The following is an 18,473-nucleotide window of genomic DNA, read 5'->3' on the forward strand; positions in this document are numbered from 1 at the left end:
TCAGGCTGCATGAGTGAGGATGGATGGATGGATGGATGGATGGATGGATGGATGGATGGATATATGGATGGACAGATGAATGGATGGATGGGTAGGTGGATGGGTGGGTGAGACAGAGAGGGAGGGAAGAATGAATGGATGGATAGATGGTATCCTCTTTAGGGTTTCCATTGCTGTGCTGAAACACCATGACTGCAAACAACTTGGGAAGGAAAGAGTTTATTTGGCTTACAATTACACATCACTGTTTGTCACTGAAGGAAGTGAGGACAGGAACTCAAACAGGGTAGAACAAGGTAGGAGGAGGAAGCTGATGCAGAGGCCATGAGACAGAGGCTGTTTACTGGCTTGCTCACCCTGCTTTCTTATAGAACCCAGGACCATCTGCCCAAGGATGACACCACTCACAATGAACTGGATCCTCCACAATTAACCATGAATTAAGAAAATGCCCTACAGACTTGCCTGCAGTTCTATCTTCTGGAGGTGTTTTCTCAATTGAGGGTCTCTCCTCTCAGATGCCCCTAGTTTGTGTCAAGTTGACATATTTCTAGCCAGCACAGGGAGAAATCCTGTGGAAGATCTGGAGGAAGGATTTTTGGACTTAGAGGAGTCAAGGACATCTCAAGAAAATGACCCACAGAATCAACTAACCTGGGTCCATAGGAGTTCACAGAGACTGAAATGGCAACCAGGGAGCCTGCATGGGACTGACCTAGACCCCATGCATATATGTTACAGTTGTGTAGCTGGGTCTTCTTATGGGACCCTAACAGGGGGAGCAGGGGACATCTCTGACTCTTTTGCCTGCTCTTGGGACCCTTTTCCTCATACTGGGTTACTTTGCCCAGCCTTAATACAAGGGGAGGTGCCTAGTCTTACTGCAGCTTATATGCCATGTTTGGTTAATATCCATGGGCCTTCTCTTTTCTGGAGAGAAACAGAGTTGGAGTACTTGGAGAGGGGGACAGAGGGGAGATGGGGGAACTGGGAAGAGAAGAGGGAGGAGAAATTGTGGTCAGGGTTAAAAAAAATAATAATTTCTGAACAAAAACTAGGCAACACATATGGGAAGGGGAGAGGAAGGTAAGGGGGATGAGAGGAAGAAGAGGGGAGGGGATGGTTTCTCCTGAGCAGCAGCATATACAGGGAAGAACGCTGGACCAGAGGGGCAAAAAGCCCTCTTCAGTGGGTGACTTCCCTTCCCTGTGATTTAGTGTTCCCAGCTAATCAAGAGCAAAGAGAACTGGCTGGCTACCTCCACGCAGAGGAAAAGAGGGCGGGCAGTGTATTACCCTGGTCTCTCTTTGCCCTGTTCTTGGCACGCACTGGCCTCCTAGGCTTCTGGCTCAGAGACACACCTCCAGTGGTCTCATAGTAGTCTTCCAGTCCCCCTTTCCCACTCTCTCCTTCATAGTTCCAGAAAGCAGATGAGAGCAAGGGAGAAGGCCTCATCCAGATGTGTCAGATGGAGGGGACAATAGAAACCGGAAATGAATACCCAAGAGCCTGTTCCAGTATGCACATCCCTGGGGCTTTACAGTCTCTATATCAGAGACCTCTGGACCTCCTAGAACTCCCAAACATTGTTCCAAGAGCATCAAGTACATGGGGATAACAGAGGCAGGGAGGGCCTTGACATTCCAGCTTCCTCTGAGAGGAAAGACATAGGCTAAGCAGAGCTCTAGCCTGGTTCTGGGCTCTAGAGCTGACAGGCCACCAATGGGCATGGACAGTGGCTGTCACTCCTGCCATTGAGCGTGCTCATTATCAGCAGACAGCCTCTGGCTCCCCGCCATGCTGTATGACTCCTCGGTGTGTGCAGCCACCCACTCCACATCCACTTCTCTCCTGATGTCGCCTGTCACTTGTCTGTTAATCTCCTGGGCAGATACAGTCTCTTCTGGCACACACTTCTGCATTCCTAGCATCAAGTTAACTGGCCTGGCATTCAGTGCAAAACCCTGGCACTGGCTGCTATTTTTGGACTGCCTGGGGACACCCCTGGCAGGATCCATGCTAGAGCTGGCTCAAGAAAGGATCACTGAACATGTGTGTGCTCGCTCAGCAGGCCTCGGGCTCAGAACACTTGGATAGGGGCTGAGGCATCCTATTTAGTTACCATTCCATGCTTAACCAGGAGGCCTCATCCCCGTGGCTTTCACAAGGTCCTTCAGGGGCACTTGGCACTGAATTTTATCTGGCTGAACTGTTCTTGGCAGCAACAATGCTGAATGTTCCTCTCTGCCTAAGGGGGCCAGCATGGGGCTTTGAATTCTTCTCCATGAAGCCCATTTTCCTTGTCAGTAAGAGAAGTTGTCATCCACTCCCTTCAATCAGAAAAACCTCAGCCTGCCCCAAGTCCTTCCTCATTCTTCAAATCTAATCCTGCAGGCTCTCAATGACTTCCGTGTTCTCAAACCAGCAATCATTTCCCCATGCATGCCTGTGCTGGCTTGCTCAAACACCGCTAAAGTAACAGAGCTTTATCCTCTCACAGTTCCACAATTGGTACCACTGGGCTGAGACACCAGGGTCAGCAGGTCCACTCTCCCTCAGACACCACAGGGGTAGATATTTCCCTTGCCACTCACAGATTTGGGTGACAAGCTTGTGGTTTCATCACTCTAGTCCCTGCCCCATAGTGGCCTTCTCCTTTCCCACCCATGTCAAATCTCTCTTTCCCTCCCTATTTTGAAGATACACCTAAGTGCGTTTATGACCCACCCAGATGGCCAGGATAACTATCCCATCTCAACCACATCACAAAGCCTCCTTTGTCATATGAAGTCATGTCAAGGTCCCTTGGCTGACACTGTGCCTGCTTCTGATGCATGCTGCTGTCCATTGTCCTGACATGTCTCCGAGGCAAGGTGGTTTCTCCTAACCGTTTTTTGCTTGTGTTGATATAGGGTCTCTTGTAAGTCAGGAGGGCCACCAACTTCCTATGTAGATGACTTGAACTCCTGCTCCTCCTGCATCCACCTCCCCAGCACTGGGTTTGCAGGCCTTCTCTGCACACCCAGCTTTACTGCTGAGTTTTTAATGGAGGTTTTCTTTATTTTGTTTCAATCTATGGTAGAACAAGAAAAAATCCTGCCTATAATTGTGACTCTTCTTAGCCTTTCAGAAATTACATAAAGCTTATTTTCTTTCTTTTTTTCCACCCCACCCTCACCAAAAGCCCCTGCCAGACAGGGTTCCTCTGTGTATCCCTGGCTGTCCTGGAACTCAATATGTAAACCTGGCCAGCTTTGAACTCACAGAGCTCCACCTGCCTCACCCTCCCTACTGCTGGGAGTAAAGGTGTGCACCACCATACCCGGCTGTCCATTAAGTCTCTAAAGTGCTGTATCTTCCTCCTGGGTGTTGTGGAAGGGTTGAGGGCCCACCCATTCTGTTTTCTGCTCAAGCAATGCTATGTGAGTGGTGCCAAGACTCCGTGGGGAGGCTGTACATGCACGACCATAGTGGAGCATGGCCGTTTCCATCCATACCTTTTAACAAAATGCTGAATTTGTTCTTTCACTCAGTCTCCTGCGCTGAAAGCACCCATCTTCAGTTCTTCAGTCATCCTCTCCCCACAGCCAAGGCTGGCATTTCTGGGTCTGTTGACCTATCATCTCCCAGTCCACTACCCCCAGCCTGCCTGCTTCCTACAGAGCATGTCCCTGGGGATGTGACCTTCCTACCACTGCCTCTGAGAGTCCCCCAATCTGCTTTCATTCGCTCTGGGGAGGTGGGCACAGGAGGGGTACATACAGCCCTTCACTATTGTCTGTGTTCTTTGAAACGTTTAAAGGGATTAGAGGCTGGGGTTGGGCGAGACAGCCCCTGGGGTGGGGGATGCATGTTCAGTAGGCCAGAAGATGCACTAAAGCTTCATCTTCCCCGTCTAGGGTGCTGGCGAGGGCAAGATAGAGGGTGTGGATAAGCGATCATGCAATTAATTTTGATTTAAACCCAGTTTGGTCTTCTCCATCATTAGAGCTGCAGACATTGCTTCCATAGCAGATTATCTGTCCCCAGAGTTGGGGTCCTGTTCCCCAGCTAGCAAGGAGACAGAGCTGGATAGGTAGTGTACTGTGTGTGGAAAGTGCTAGGCATAGGTAGGTTTACACAGGACACAGGCCTCATCCAGGAAAGCCTTGTCCCTTGCCTCACTTTCCCTGTGTGTCAATGAGTATTATTTACTAAGCCCTTGGTGAGGATAAATTTCATGCTTGTCAGAAGAAGACGTGACAAGCTTGTGGGGGATCTCTGGGGTGAGGCTAAAGGCTCAGAGACATGGGCACTGCTGTGTGGGCCTGAGCATGGCCCTGACCTTCTACTCTGTATGTTCTCACCTATCAGGCAGCACTGGTGGGAACAGCCATCAAAAGAGCAGCTCTCAGGCTCAGAATGCAGTTCAGCTGGTAGAGTGCTTGCCTAGCACGCATGAAGTCCCTGGGTCCCATCCCCAGCAGTGCATGAGCCTGGCATGGCAACACACACCTGTACTTCCAACACTTAGGTGGCAGAGGCAGGAGGTCAGAGAGTTCAAGGTCATCCTAGGCTATAATGTAAGTTCCAGACCAGTATGAGCTGCATGAGACCCTGTCAGAAAGAAAAGGAGATTCTAATAAAAGTGGTAATGATGGTGACATGGACTAAGGGTTTTATAGCAGGATGATGTCACTAAACCCTTACACAGAGGCCAGTTCTTCTGCAATCTCTGCTCCCTTCTCAATAGAGGCCCTCTGGGGATCCACTCACGCAAATAAGTTTGTAAACAGGGACCAGGGTGGCACACCTTGACAGTGCAGTGGCTCGGAGATGGCCAGAGGACCTTGGACACCATCCCAAAGGCACCAAAATCTCTTCTGGGAAAACAAAGTCCTTGCAACAGTGAGACTCACAGGCTGAGCTTGAGCCTGCACTCTGGTGGTCTTCTGGGCTGGCCACCACTCACCTGCTCTGGCTATAGGAACCCTTTGCTGTGTCTTCTGAGTTTGGTCCCCAATCCTCAAGCATTTCATTGCCAGATGAAGAAACCGAGGCTTGGAAGAGAACACTGCTACAGCTGTATTCTTGTTTTTGTTTGTTTGTTTTTGAGACGGTCTCACTATGAACCTCTGGCTGTCTTGGAACTCACTCTATAGACCAAGCTGGTCTTGAATTCACAGAGATCTGCCTGCCTCTGTCTTCTGAGTGCTGGGATTAAAGGTGTGTGCCATTAGGCCTGACTTGGGCCTTTTGGTTTTTAGGAGTAGGAAAAGTCCCAGGTCCAGGACTGCCTGGAGTCCATCTCCTATTTAGACTATCCCTGCCTCAGATCCCTGTCTCCAGCCTTGGAGACTAGCTCTGTCCTGGTGCTGGGGCCACATCTGCATGGGTCAGGGTCTATCTGTTGCAGCACAGTGAACTCCTTTAGCCCACAGACCTTACCCCATCTCCTCAGCCACCACTGATAGCTCCCCTGTCCACCCCTCTCCAGGGCCCTCTAAGTAGTAAGGAGAACATTCATTTATTCTTGACACTTCTTGTTTTCCAAAAGGGACAGAAAGTATGCATTCTCACCACTCACATAGGCATCAGCTTGTGCCAAATGCTACTGCTGGACCCAGGCAGGACCCAGCATCTCTTCCCAGGCCCCGAGACTTCTGCTCTAGACCACTAGGGTCTCTGTCCCATAGGCACTGTCCCTCCTTCTCCAAGGCCAGGCCTCTTGTATAACACACCACATAGAAAACCCCATACTCACAGGCCTTTCTGTTGGGTGTTACCTCTCTCTTATTCAGGACAATGGATTTTTCAGAGAGGTCAGACCATTTCCCACGTGATCTAGGTTACAAATCTAGACCAAATAATTTGGGGATCTGATTTTATAGCAAAATACATAAGGAACACCCCAAATATCAAATGCAGGAGCCAACAGGCCTTCAGAAAAAAGGATCTGGAATTTGCCATTGATGCATGGTCAGCTCAGCATCAGGTCTCTGATCTTCCCCCAAGACAGCTAGCTTTCTTTAGTGCCTTACTTGGACATTACTTCAGGGACACCTCTGAGGAGCCTTGCTAAGAGTTTAGGTTTGGGACACCCCGGAGGCCTCCTCCCAGTGATCACATTCATGAGTTCTAAGGTGTCATGCACCAGGAGGTAGGAGGGTTGCTTCTTAGAGCTAATATTAGCCCTGCACTCCATCCACAGGGAACTCCCGGGCTAAGCCCAGGTAAGTACTGCCTGAGAAGAGGGAAGTTGGCAAGGATGGAGGCTCACCTGCTAAAAGCAATATTGGGCTAGAGAAATGAGGTTCTTGATGACAATGTTTTTCCTTGTTGTTTTTTGTTTTTTTGTTTGTTTGTTTTTTATCCCAAGGAAGTAGCATTAATGGCAGGGTGGTGTATTTATAAATACATTTATATGTACTAATATATATATATATATATGTGTGTGTGTGTGTGTGTGTGTGTGTGTGTGTGTGTGTGTGTGTATTATAAATACACCATATATGTTTATATGGTGAGAGCAAGGGAGACTTTCAGATATTTTTCTGAACTTAACACCCAGCATGAGACCTTAAAACCAACAAGTGAAATTTGGATAGCAGGGTGCCCCTTATTCCCAATTTATTGCTTTACCAGGGACTGTTATGAGCGGCAGGGAGGAGAACAGAAAACAGTGAGCCAGCCTGTTACCCAGGCACTAGCTGAATTAGGAAGCATGATTCACATGCCATTACAGGCTGTGGACTCTGATGAGATTTACTGTGATCTGACCCAAGGAATGTTGGAGAATGTTTTAGAGTCAGGCTTTACCTGAGACTACCCCAAAGGGGATCAAAACAAGAAACGAATGATTTCCCCACTCATGGCCCCTCCTGTATCCATGTTCCCAGCACTCCAAGGCTGCCACCCAAGAAGCTCAATCCAAAATGGATTGGAGGTTGCAGGGGTAAGGCTTCCACCACTTTCAAGGGTAGGACAACCCCCCACCAAAGGGAAAAAGCAATCTCTCATTTATTAATGTCCTATGGTGTTCTGGGCAGGATCTTTCTGTAGAATAAGCTGAGGAAGAAGTAGCCTTATTGGCTCATTGACAGGAGAAGTTGGGACCCAGTGAGACAAACTGATATATCCTATGGCTTTGTGTGCTGTGAAGCTGGGTGTGATGGCTTACACCTGTAATCCCAGGAAGGTACCCAGGAGGCTAAGTCCAGTTCCTGTCTCAAAAACCCCAAAGCAAGAAATAACAATGGAGGCCCTGGAGCTAGGATGACTGAGGTTCCAAAGCCTAGGACACTAAGTGATCAAAACAGAAAACACAAATTTTTGTGAGCCTCAGTTTCCTTAGCTATAAAAGCAGGAATTATGGAGGCGGGATCAGTGGTTAAGAACACCAGCTGTTCTTCCAGAGGACCTGAGTTCTGATCCCAGAATCCACATGGCAGCTCATAGCCACCTGTAACTCCAGTTCCAGGAATCTAGCATAGTCTTTGGCCTCCACAGGCACCCGGCACACACATGGTGCACAGGCATACATGCAGACACAAACGCAATTTTTAAATAGGAAATATTCCAGACAGTGTGGAGGGGTAGACAGTCGCAAGCCTCATGCACTAGAATATCAAGTCTACTATGGTTGGTAAAGCACACAGTGCATGAAATTCCAGGATTCGGGGCTCTCAAGCTTGTGTTTTGATTTGTTTTTTCCAGTCAGTGGAAGGGGACTTTATTTGGTCCGAGGGTCACAGGCCAGATATGGCCACAGCTTTATTTGACCTTCTTGGGGTGCAGGTTGTTGGTGTGGCCACACTTCTTGTGACAGTTAACTGCACAGGGGTGCAGGCGTTGAGTAGCACTTGGGGCAGATCATCTTGGCACAGTTGTATTTCTGGGCAAGCTGACGAAGGGTTGGCTCAATGATGCCACCACGAAGGTGGGGCAGCAGGTGTAAGGTGGACTCTTTCTGGATGTTGTAGACTGATAGGGTGAGACCATCCTCCAGCAGCTTGCCAGCAAATATCAGCCTCTGCTGGTCAGGTGGGATGCCTTCTTTATCTTGAACTTTGGCCTTGACATTCTCGATGGTGTCACTGGGCTCGACTTCAAGAGTGATGGTCTTGCCTGTCAGGGTCTTCACAAAGATCTACATGTTGGCGTCTGCTGCTCGTTGAAGAGAAAGGTCGGCCGAACTGGAAAATGCCAGTCCTCTCTAGAGCTCTCTTCCCACTACCTGGTTTATCAAGTTCCAAAGCCAGGGAGACCATCTCCCTTTGGAGTCATAATCCAGCTACCCCTGTTTATAGGGAATTACATGAAGAGTCTCAGCTCAACTGGCCACAAATTCTATAGAGTCCAATGGGACCCACGGTCTGCAGAACTCAGTCCTGACAGTTTCACCATCAAATGACTTGAGGCACCCTAGCCAGTTATGGTGACATGGGTTTCTCCCCTGCAGACCTTTTTGGATCCTTCTCAGGCAACTGCAATTCTCCACAAAGAGCAGCAAATGGATGGCTGTGGAGTGGTTCCTGATGGACTGAGATAATTTGGAGGCACCAGGATACAACCTCTGCTTTATAGCTTGTGACTTTGGGAGACTCACTTGACCTCTGCTAGCTCATAGCACATTTGTGTGTATCTCTGGGACATTTAAAGTAGGAAAAAGACAGTTAAGAGCCATGTGACCAATTGAAGACCATATGTCCTGGGAATAGCTAGACAGGACTTCAAGCATTGTCCTCCTTCCTGAGTCTCTGCCAGTCCAGTGGTTAAAGGGTGTGTTGGTTCAGGCTTCATGCCTGAACCCATGTCTTCAGGGTGGGACTCTGCTATAGCTCCTATGGTCTCAGCTGCAGGCCAATCCCAGGGAGAATAACAAAGGAGCCAAAGGGCTGGCAAATCTTAATGTAGCTAGGCAAATTAATAATTAATACAAGAGGAGACAGAATCTGTCTCAGAGGAACGTGCAGAAGCGAGGGGTAGCCAAAGGGACCAGCCAAGGTTCAGAGAGGAGCATTATGCTCAAGCCCAGCTGGGAACAGGGACTCTGTGGCCTCATGGGTTTGCTTAGGATGATCCTTTGTCTCTGTCTACTAAGACTTAAAGATGTGGTTCAGGGGTCAGAGTTCTGGCTGGATTTTCAATGAGAAGGGCATGGACATGATTCTGCTTTAGACCAGAGAGCCTGAGGATCCAGCCAATAAAATCTTTGGGGTGGGTGATTTTTGTTCCAGAATGTAGACACTGGGTAGTATATGGGTAGAGGATGCTTGGAAAATTTGGCCTAGGGAATTCATGATATCCATGGTGGCTGCCTATCTCCCTTTACCAGGAAAAAGGGACTTGGATGACATCCTAAGACAGTTGCACCAGCCTGCCCTGGTAGGATGGATCAGGACTCTCAGTTTCTCTGGACCTCTGAGATGTGTGATGGATGGACATGAGACTTAAGGCCTTCAATCTTGCTCAGAGCCCAGCCCAGAGCTTCAGGGATGAGTGGATGGTGAGGAGTGGCACCAGAACCTCACCCACCCCAGAGGGTCCTGGCCCAGTGAATGGTCATGCTACCTTCTCCTTGGGGGGGGTCCTCTGGGAGGTCACAAACCCCATAATCTTGAACATCAGTACACAGTTATTGTCACCCACAACCAACACTCTCAGGCCTGTAGCACAACTAAGGAAGGGCCTGTGTGCTCACTCATGACCTTAGGGCTCATCCGGTGGATAACCTTCCCCAGCCACCTGCTACTTTTATGGGGAGCCAACCATGCTCCTGGTCCAAGAGTCGTCAGTCAAGCTGAGGAAGAAGCAAAAGAGTTTCTCTGATCAGCCGGGCAATCCTCGTCACAATTGCCACTAGCTAGGGCCTTGCTTATTCCAACGTGGTGACAGAGGCCCCAAGTCACATTATTTAATCTTCATGAGTACCCCGGAAGAGTAACACTGGTTTCCCATCAGACCTGGGGCAAGAGGTACACAGAGGTCACATGTCCAAGTCTTCAGAGCTGGGATGGGCACTGCTGGAACAGTGCCCTGTCTGTCTGTCTGTCTGTCTGTCTGTCTGTCTGTCTCCTCTTTGGCGTTCTTATCCAACATGCACAGTTCATTAAACAGACAAGTCACTGTCAGTTCCGACTTTCTCCTTGTCCTGTGTGTCAGAATCTCAGCTGAGCCCCAATGCCCAAGCATTGGAAGGAAAGGAAAAAGCACCTTCAAAGGCCCCCCTGGGGGTGGTGAGAGAAGGCATACCTCAATCAGAGAAAAGAGGCCTACAAAGAGATGTGCTGAGGGGCAGGAGCCTGGAGTTAGAAGCAGAAAGAGGGGAGGAGGAGGCTGTGCTACTTTCAAAGCTCAGGAAGGGATCTGAGCTTCATCCTCAGCGGACCATCTGTAGGTGAAGGTGACACAGCAGGGCTGTAGCTCTGTCCGAGGTGTGGACTGAGAGGGAATGGGAGCTGGGGAGACAACAGCAGGCATTCAAATGAGGACCTGTGCTGGGAGCGTGCTGTCTGTCTGCGTGTCTTAGTTGTCTGTTTGGGACTGTGGTGGTACCGTGCACCACTGCAGCAGTGCATAGCTAAGAAAAATTGTGCTTGTCATGATAACCAGGAGAAAGAGAAAAAGAGAGACACTGGGGTCCTAACATCCCCTTCAAGGACACTCTCCTGAGAACCTGACTTAGGGGAAACATTTTGCCCTGAGTGGTCAGAGGGCTGGATATGACATTGCAAACTCTGGACAAAGAGAGGGAGTGGTAATTTGGGAATACGTGACTTTGAGTTTCCTAAGTGATGTTCAGGTAAATATGTCTACTTACCGTCCAATCATGGGAGCTGAGACTATGGGTCCTTGTCTGCCCTCCCTACTCAATCGCTCTGACAGGGTGTCTGTCATTCAGTCTTCTCACTGTCCTTGAGGAATGGCACAGTAGGAATAAATAATGGCACAGTAGCTATGAATTCAGTCTCCACACTGCCTAGAGCCTGGCCCTCTGGTTCTCTGAAACCAGGGCTGATGTCCCACTGGAGAGTCCATTTATCCTAAACTTTCAGGCTCAGGGGCCTCTGTTCAAAGAGGCTAGGTTGCCCACTCTTAAAGGGGCCCCATTATTCTGGTCTATAGCAACAGGCCTGGGGCACGGCAGATAGACCCACCCAAGCTGCAGAGGCACTCACAAGCACTGATTGCAGTTGGAGCTGCAGGAGCATCAGCAATTAGCTGCCAAGGTGACAGTCCAGACTGAGCCACTAAATAGGCCTATTAGAGCACATTAGTGAATGGACAAGGCAAGCTGGACACTTGGCAGGGGGGCTGGTTTGGTGGGACCATAGTTGGGAAGGTTGACCTGAGACATGTCAGAGAGGGCAGGCCCTAAGGTGAGAGATGTTGGGGGGAGGGAGGGCTGTTCTTTTCCTGTAACCACAGGTCTCGGTGGGGTGCCCATCTGTGGTCACTCCAAGTCCACTTGCAAAGTGACTTCTGCCCAGCCCACAGATAATGGCTTTAATGGGGCCTCTTGCACATAGAACACTTAACAAGCCCCCCCCCCATCAGCCCATTAGCTCAGCCTCTGTGGCGAGGCTTGGGAGGGGAACAGAGGAGGACCCGTGGAGGGACAAGTTAAAGGTTAACCAGTGAGCTAATTCGAGCTGAGCAGATTCTCAGGCTTCCTTCTCTAACTGCCAACCTACAGAGTCTTGGCCCCAGGACTCTAATGCCTCCAAGACTCTAGGGACCTAGAGCTTGAGTCACCACTGTAAACCTGACTGGTGGCAAAGCTGGCATCAGGCAGGTTTTTCCAAATAGTGTGTACTGAGGAAGAAAATGAAGGCCCCAGTCCAGGCACCCAGAGACCTGACAGCATGTGACAGTGATCATAGCACCCAGCAGATGTGCCTTAGAGCCCAGAAGAATTGCTTACTGACTGTGGTTGCACTAAGAGATGCAACCTCCTGGGCCCTCAATTCTTCTGTAGGATGGAGCTAATAACAGAGTGGGTTCCAGGGACATTAAATGAGACACTGTGTGCAAAGAGCTTGCTAAGTGCACTGGGGTGGGGTGAGGTGGTCACTGCTGCTGTCAGTATTACTTATTAACTCAGTGTTTCTCTCTGGGAACTCATCTAAACAACAGCCTCTGTGGGTCCTGGGCCCAAGCGTCTCCCCTAAGACATGAAGGGAGCCTCATGGCTCTACTGAGGACATGCAGGCATTGCTGGGGAAGTATAACACAAAAGGGGACAGCCCAGAACAGCAGATCTGAGCCAGCATGAACTGATAAATGTCGGTGGCTCTAGGAACATGCCTTCCTTGATAGTTCCTAGCAGCAAGGGCTTAGGCATGAGAGCAAAAGCTCAGGGAGAAAATCCTGGCTGTACCTGCTTGGTGGGACCGAATGGCTGGGGAAGTGAAGTCTGGAGGTGAGAAAGGCCTGTGATCTTCCTGGGCTAGATCCACAGCAAGAGCTACGAGAAGCTCATAGAGGACCCAGTCCAAGTTCTGCCACCTGGCATAACTTCAGGGGTGGGGACTCACACTGTGACAGTAGTGTGGACTGCCTCCTCTGCTTCTCCTCACTCCCTCGCTGAATCCTGCCTCCATCCAGAGAAAGACAGAGCATTCTCTTATACACAGAATGGGAACCCAAGGCAGGGAAGACCTGGTGACACATTCAATGGGGGTTCGGGCAGGGAAGGGTACACTTAATGAGAGAAGCAACCCCTTTCGCTTTTCTGCCATCTCACCTAGCCCTAGGGCATAGAGGACCGGCCTTGCTGGTTGTTTTCCATTGTGTCTGCATCAGGAGCAGGATCTAAGTTCATTTTAACAGCACAGGGCTCTTCGACTTATGTCCTATAATCACACCTTGGACTGGAAGGCATCATGGTGAAAATATGTTTGCTGTGCACAACATCTCAGCACTGCATCTCAGCTGTCCAGGGCACCATGGGTGTCAGTTGTCACACTTGTGATGGACTGGGAGCCATGCCTCACTGCCACTGCTCAGGAAAAGATCCCAATCGAAGACCTGAAGTCTGGCTTCTGCAAAATGAGAGTCCCCGTTCCTCCCAACATGGAGAAAGCATTAAGAACATAAAGATAGCCTGAGCCTACCTAGTGTCTTTACCTGACATGTGACCACAGAGGAGGCTGGAATCACCACAGTCAAGGAAGATCACTCCACACACCCACAACTTCACAAGAAACTAGCCTTGCCCTCAGAGACAGCGCACCACCCCATGACTCAGTCTGGACACCCAAAGTTTACCCTCAGTACTGTCTTTCTCTCCTCCCTGTCACGACATCACCCCTATCCCCGCCAGTCTTCTCCTGGCTGTCAGAATAGTCTCCTTTCCAGTCACGTAATGGCCAGAGATACCACTGTAAAGCTACAGTTGGGCTGTATGATGCCCATTCTTTCCTTTGGTCCTCATTTATTTATTAGTTTGTTTATTTATTACTTTATTTATCTCAGACTGGTCTCAAACTCACTAATAGGCAGAGGATGGATTTGAACTTCTAATCCTTCTGCCTCCATCTCCTGAGTTCTGCATTTGTAAACATGTACAGCCAAACCCGGTTTGTGCAGACCTGGGGATTGAATCCTGAGCCTCATGCATGCTAGGCAGGTACCCTACCAACCGAACTACACCCCAAGTCTCATATGAGCCCCCCTTCTTAGTCCCTCCAGTGGTTTTTAGTCAAATTCGGACTTATAACAAGATTTATAAGCCTCTGTAGGCTCTAGCCCCAGAGCCCTCTGCAAACTGCCCTGCTTGCCTCCAGGGCCCCAGACACAGAGGCTTTCCTTCCTGCTGTCTGGAGCACACTCACCTCCTTCCTGAGCACTGCCTTTCCCCACCTGGTCTGCCCCCCACCTCACCCCCACTGGCAGAACTTCCTCCAGTCACATGAGCTGCATCACTCTTCTCCTCCCCTGCCCCTCTCCGTCTTTCTCCACCTCTTCTTCCTGAATGTGCCTTCCGGAGACAGAGGACTTGTCCCTGCTGCTTCTGGAAGAGCTACTGGCATACAGGAGGCCTCGGTGCCTATTTGTTGCGGAAATGGGTAGTGTCATCACACACATAAGAAAACTGAGTTACAAGGGAAAGCTAGGTTTCTTTTGGATGGTTACAGCTAGAAAAGCTGAATGGACCCTGGTTCCCCACATGGCTTGTCTGTCTCTAACTCAAAAGGACCAGAGGCCATGGCAGGTCCTGCTTTCTCAGTGAGCTGGGGGTGGAGGGGGAAGGTTGGGGACAGGAGGCCCCTGTGACGTGCCAGCCCCCCTCCTTCCTGGCATCTGTCTGCCTGTGACTGATGCTCAGCTTTGGGATTTTTCCTTCTCATTCTTTCTCCACACTAGGTCTTTTTAGGTGGTAATTACAGCCGATGAGGACAATCTGTCTTTTTATTTTTAGGTTCTGACACTCAGACCCTAGGCCCTGGACAGCAAGCCCAGAAATAGATGCGACACCCAGGCAAGACTCTGTGGGGATGCCAGAGAGCAGGGCCTCTATCGGCATGCTGATGTGTCACCCTTGAATTGGGCAGGGCATGGGGAGACCCTTTCTCAGGGTGCTGGGACACCTGGGGACTGGCCACTTCTGTTCTGTGACCTTGGGCAAGTCCCTGTCTCTCTGCATGCCTCCTCTTCCGGCCCAGGCACAATGAGGGGCAAGGGTGAGTGAGTGCTGGCAGCCTGTGTTTCCAGGTAGAGGCCTCAGGCTGGGATGGAGGGTTTTTCCTGACACTGCTATGCTGAGAGATGACAGGAAAGATGAGTTGGCCCTGGAATGACACCTCGATGGACCCATCCTGCTGATGAGTGATGGTCCCTCTCTGCTTCTTCCTGCCACATTCATTTTTCTATTGTTCCACAGTCATATCTGACCCACCCTTCCTCCTCAGACCGACCTCACCTGGCTTCCCTATTGGCTTAGGACTCCGTGGATCACTGGGTTGACACACAGGAGGCACTTGCCCCTGGTCTCTGGTCCTAACAAGCCCAGCTGTTTCCCAGGGCGCTCTGGCTGTCCGCCAACTGGCCAGCCTTCATTGCAGGATCCATGGTGGCCATCTTTTCAGGGACCCATCCACATAGCTCCTCCTTTGGAACCTCCGTAGGGTCCAAGGCACTGGGCTATAGCAAGAAACTGATAAGCAGTATCTGTTCCAGCTGGAGAAAGTAGATGCCACCATCAGACCCATGCAGAGATGCCCCAGATGCACAGGGGCATGATAGAGACAATGGAAAGCCTTGGGATATGAACAGGGAAGCCACCCTAACCATGGTGTCAGGGACAGCATTTGACCTGAGACCTTCACAGTGGTCTGAGCACCATCGGGTCCCTGTGATTGGGGGAAGGGCACATGTCCCCTCTACCCTGGGAGACTGACTGGAAAGGGACCTCACTGTTACAAGGACAGATCGGCTACTCTCCCTTGGGATATCAGGCTCTTAAGCCACACCACTCTCTCCTATCTAGGGCCATGGAACTTCAGAAGAAATCTGAGTTCATGTCCAAGACACCTCTCAGGCAAGTCTACCCCAGCCAATTAGCTCCTCTGAGCTGTCAAAACCCAGGCCCATGATTTTATTTTTCCCTCTTTGTTCCTTGGGCTTCTGCTTAGAGCCCTTCCAGGGTTGAGCTGGAAGGCCCCTCATAGGAGAGGTGAACCCTCAGAGGAGGGCGGAACCTGATCCAGCTCATATAGTCAGGAGGCAGCAGAGTAGGGACCCAGGTCTTAGCCCCAGCTTGGAATGCTTCCCACTGCATCCTGCCTCCTGCACACAGGGGCCTAAGAAATGGAGCCCAGGTTATCAGACTGCCTTCATCTCCAAAGCCATAGGACACCGAGGCCATAGGATACAGAAGCCGGAATGATGGGTGAGTGTCCAGAGGCAGAATGGGTGCAATCAATTGGCCCAGCCTGTTCTGTCCAGAGAGACACAGGGATCAGTTGGATATGATTTCTCACTGGGCCTGGCCTCAGGCAAGAATGGACAGCCTAGAGGCTTTGGGCATCAGCAACAGCAGAGGTAGGCATGAGTACTGGATCCAGATCCTCAACTGGAAACAATGAGACAGAGTTCTGATGTAGCAGCCTCTAGGCTGGGGCTGCCCAGTCTCTGGAGTATTCAGGGAGGGAGGCAGGGTCCCTCTGCACACACAGCTCTGTGAGGACCATCATTCCCATGGCCTTTGTCACTACATGTCATTTACAGCAGCACGGTGTCTGCCTCGTATTGTTATTGTAGTGTTGTGAGGGGGATGTGATGGGGGCTGTGTATGTAGTATGTGTGTATGGTGTGGTGTGGGAGTGATATGTTGTGTTATGTCACACGTGTGCTGTGTATATAAGTAGGGGGTATGTGTGTGTATGGTGTGTGCGTTGTATGTATTGTATGTATGTGTGTTGTGTTATATGTGTTGTGTTGTATGTACTATCGTATGTGGGGGTGTGATATATCATGTATGTATTACATGTGTGTTGTATGTACTGTGTATGTATATGTGTATGTGGTGTTTGTATATGTGTGTGTGTTTGTATATGTTTGTGTGTGCATTATGAATACCCACAAGTGGCACTAAGTAGGGAAATTTCTAAAATAAGAAGGGACTCTACATCATATCGCATCTTGGCTTCCTGCTGCCTCCCTTCAGGAATCCCCTCCACACTGCCTCTGATCTTTGTTCCTAGCCTGTTTGTCTGGCTCCTATGACAAGAACACTGCTCCTTCCAACTAGTGGCCTGGCAATAGGAGCTGACTGGGGGACGGAGCAGGAGGGACTGCATGTTTGAATTGCTTGGAGGAGCTAAAGGCTACTGGGAGCCCCTGTCTTCAGAAAGTTGCCCTGGACCCCTGTCTGTCTGCATCTCCCACTAGTAACAACAGTCTCCTCCCATATATACCTGTCACCAGGTCCCTTGTCACATGTGCCCCAGCTAGACAGGCATCTCACTGGAACAGTGACCTCTTTCTGACAGGGTAAGAGGATAAAGAGCATGTGCCAAGCAGGAGGTTTGGGTGTGGTGATGAAATGCCAACAACTGAAATAAGCAAGCTCTTATTCCTGCATCACTTTCCACCATTACCTCGGCCTCAGCATGGGTGATAGCGCCATTGGCCATCACCTCCTGCTGCTACAAGAGGTATTAAGGAGGGGTCACTGGGTCTTACCATGCCTATTTAGACACTGGAACCCGGGAGAACATCACAATCAACAATGCTCCCATCTTACAGAGGGGTAAACGGGGGCATGGGGTAGGAAAATAACTCACTCTTGGATGCTCAGCTGGACAGATACACGGCACAGTGGAACAGGAGTAGGGTTCACACTCCCACCTGCTCCTTTCCAGCTCCCTCAAGTGCTTAGAGAAGTGGCTTTGACCTTGGGGATCCATGTAAGCAAGACAGAGTGGTTGTCCACTCTCCTGCCTGAGTCTTGGAATCCAGAGGCAGTTTTTAACAAGGGTGCTTTGTCACTTGTCCTTGCCACCCTAAGGAAGAGAAGGGCCTTGATCGGTAGGGGACTCATTGACATGGCTTCTAGAAGAGACTATGGCTTTCTGAGAGAGCAGAAGAGCTCAGCTCTGAAGCCATGTCCCTACCACAGAGTGACAGTGCTCCCCAGAACACGCTCTCCCGCACACGTGCGCATGATATTAAAGTCATATTTTTGGTTGCTGGGAAGGCACAGTTGTCACTTCCTCTGCCCTAGGCAACCCGCTGGTCCAGCTCCCCTTTTACTTCCCTGCCCGACTGCAGAGCACCATCCACCATCCGTTTGCATTTATATAGATAAATCAGCTAGGCTAATTAAAGTGCTCTTGCTACAGTGAGGGTATTAATAATAGGACTTGGACTGGAGCCGACCTAAAGCTGGGGTGCTGGGAGCCAGAGCTGAACCCTCAGCAGCAAAGGAGGCCAGAGGGGCCAGCAGGCACGTGGCCACCCCCCCCCAGGGGAAGCTAGGGGACTGGGCAACAAGGCTCTGGCAGGATGTGCCCACTGGGATTGCTGCTGGAGGCCATGGCATCTCTGTACCCTCAGCCTGGAAGTGGAAGGGGAGCTGACTGACAGCTTGGAGAGGAGGGTCATCTTGTGGTCATGGGATGTATTAGGGACAGCTAAGAATGCAGACTCTATTTACAGCTTGTCCCTTACAGCTGTGTAACTCTCCATGAGTTCTTTTACCAATCTGTACCCCCTCACTTTACATGTGTAATGAATGGTCAAAGGCTGAGGCTTGGGTAAAACAAAGAAAGGTCATGGAAAATCTGAGAAGGTTGAGGAAGATGGAGAGGGAGGGGATTTGAATCAGCTCTCTAAGAGGACCAGGCCCTATGTCAAACTTAGGATCTCCAACTAAACAGCCTTGGAGCCCAAGGCCTGCAGTGGTTTGAGGTGCAAATCTGGTGCCCAAAGAGTCTTTCTTTGATTGTCACAGAGGGGTCATAGGTTGCCTATGGAAAGAGTCCAAG

General features: G+C 50.1%; 1 pseudogene; it reads right to left on the reverse strand.

Moving 5' to 3' along the window:
• Positions 1-7,752: 7,752 nt before the first annotated feature.
• Positions 7,753-8,140, reverse strand: LOC127224030 (ubiquitin-like; annotated as a pseudogene).
• Between the last annotated feature and the right edge of the window lie 10,333 nt (positions 8,141-18,473).

Source organism: Phodopus roborovskii, unplaced genomic scaffold (assembly GCF_943737965.1).
Source record: "Phodopus roborovskii unplaced genomic scaffold, PHOROB, whole genome shotgun sequence".
In the NCBI taxonomy this organism is placed as follows: Eukaryota; Metazoa; Chordata; class Mammalia; order Rodentia; family Cricetidae; genus Phodopus; species Phodopus roborovskii.